Source organism: Lygodium microphyllum, unplaced genomic scaffold (genome assembly GCF_053477565.2).
Source record: "Lygodium microphyllum isolate KBCC unplaced genomic scaffold, Lygodium_microphyllum_v1.1.10 scaffold_223, whole genome shotgun sequence".
NCBI classification, from domain to species: Eukaryota; Viridiplantae; Streptophyta; class Polypodiopsida; order Schizaeales; family Lygodiaceae; genus Lygodium; species Lygodium microphyllum.
This window is the reverse complement of record NW_028229706.1, coordinates 53,472-55,936: the sequence shown is the minus strand read 5'-3', so window position 1 is coordinate 55,936 and position 2,465 is coordinate 53,472. Positions and strand designations below refer to the sequence as shown.

Here is a 2,465-nt window from a genome sequence, read left to right as displayed (position 1 = left end):
TGGGTTTCATAGCAGCCTTGAAAATCAGCATACTGCACTTCAGAAGATGGTGAAAAGATGGTTTGGGCTATACATAGTTAGACATGTTTTTTATAATGCAACATATGAATTGACAGAATTGGATGGGACAGTGCTTAGAGTTCCTATTGCTGGAAAAAGAATCAAGATTTTCAAGAAAAGAGATGATGAAGATTATGCATTGGAAGAATTTATAAGAGAAGAACAACGAGAAGAGACTCCAATGGAAGAGACAGATGATATGACAGATAATCTTGTTGATATACCGAAAATGCATAATGAAGAGATTGATCTGTTTATGGATCTTGATGATAACGATCATGGGTAGTTGGCCCATCCGGAGGATGCACAGGATTAGAGGGGGTGGATGTCGTATTGCTGTGCATTCGAGGTGTGAAAACCACCCAAAAGGTGTGTGTGTGACATTTGTTACTTTGTACATACTTAGTTGTTGTGTTTACATTTATTTTGCACATATGAGTATAGTGGAGAGAAGTTTGGAGGCATACTGGTGGGCATGAAGGGATGCTTTCAATCTATATTGAGCAGGGCTAAGGAGAGAAGGCTTTACATTGGACAAGCATTACATGTTGATGCCCTTCAGAAAGGATTCACATCAGACTATGATTATAGTACCCTGGTGTCTATGTATAGCAAAAGTGGGAGCATTGTAGAAGCAGAGAATGTGTTTGATGGGTTGTCTGAGCACACTGTTACACTGTTGTGTCATGGAACACTTGCATTGGTAAAGGAGCTGTGACGGGCTACATTGCTAATTATCTAGATGTTGGGTTGGGCTAGGCTAAAGATGGTCAATTTGTCAAAGTTACTTGGATTGTAACATGTGGAAGCGTTCCCCTTGAATCATCTTTCCAGAGAGTGAGCAGATGTGTTTACACATCATGTGGGCTTTATGAATATAGAGCTTGGAAAGCAAAGCCTACACGGCCAAAGCATCGCTTTTTCACTTGGGGATTGCGCTATTCAGAGCGCCAAGTAGTTGATTTTTACATATCGGATTTCCAGTCAGGCAGGCGGGCCTTAGTAAAAAGCGGGTTATGGTGCAACTGTTACGCCATATGTAGAGGAGGAAATTGATTTGGAAATCACCAGCAAAAATGGACAGCTCCCTTCTAATTTTCTGCACTGGCTATCAACCCGTAATTTGTCTAGTGACGATCGTGTGATGAGGCTGAAGGAAGGGTACATCAGAGAAGGGAATACAGTTACTGTTATGGGCATGGTTCAGAGGAATGAGAATATTGTCATGATTATACCTCCTACGGAGCCTGTCTCTACTGGTTGTTAGTGGGAAAGATGTCTTCTGCCAACGACGATGGATGGGATTATTTTGAGATGCAAGGATAATGCAAAGGCTAATGTTATACCTGTTTGAATTGGAGGCCTAATTCAGAGCTCGGCTTTGGTCTGGTCACTGATAATTGGTTAGCATGTCAACAAGCCCTCTCCAACATATACTTTAATTTCAAGAAGTATAGGTATTAGGCAACAGGTTCTTCATGTGGTGTCCAAAAGTATACAATACAGTTGCAACATCTAGCCAAACAATTTTTGACAATCTTTCAGTGATATAACTGCTTCTTGCAGTGGCTGTGTTATACAATGGTTGAAGTACAGGTGCATGGAGAGGTTACAAAGCATTCATAGCTGAGTTGGATGATATGAACGTGACGATTGTAGTCCTATTATGTCAGTCAATACTCCATCTACAGTATAAAAGGCTTTGTGCCTGTCAACCGTGTACTATTTCCAACACTCCAGGCTGTAAACTAACTGGTCCCATGCAGCAGCTTATGTATGTTTTGCTTTGTGTCTCTTACAGACTGGAAAAGGGCTGCTAGCTCAACTGGTCACTGTTAAAATAGTGACAACAGCTTTGTACAAAGATTCTTTCATCTTCGCATCTTTGCTGATCTTCTATCCAGAAATTTATCAAGGTCTTCTGAAGACACGACTTTGCTTTCACAAACCCTTCGATAGCATGAATATTAAAGGCAAAGAGCGATTGCTTTTTCAAAGATGTCTTCTCCTCGTCGCTTTAATACTTTCTACCACCTCGAATTATCATAGCTTAAGAAAATATTTTTTTAAAAAGCATAATTCCTAACATCAATAATGATGTCGTCCTACAATGTTCGTAGACGTCAATGATGACGTCGTCAATAATATTGTCATGCACTTCTATATGAAGCACCATCAGTAAAAATGTCTCCAAAAAGTGCTTTATAAAAAACATCTCTGATTGACATCAAAGATGGCATTGTCATGTCACTTCTCAAACATCGTAGCCTTTTGTTCTTTTTGCAAGCTAAGGACCTCTTTTGTATACTCTAACACCCATTATCTCTGCCATGGAAAGTTCCTCATTGATGTTTGGAATAGCACTAGAAATGGTGACATAATCCAGTAATTGTACTCCATCTTGA

The 2,465-nt window shown here is 39.9% G+C and overlaps 1 pseudogene; it reads left to right on the top strand.

The window, feature by feature from the left end:
* The first annotated feature begins 535 nt into the window (after positions 1–535).
* Positions 536–1,532, top strand: LOC148008259 (protein SHOU4-like pseudogene; annotated as a pseudogene).
* The last annotated feature ends 933 nt before the right edge of the window (positions 1,533–2,465 follow it).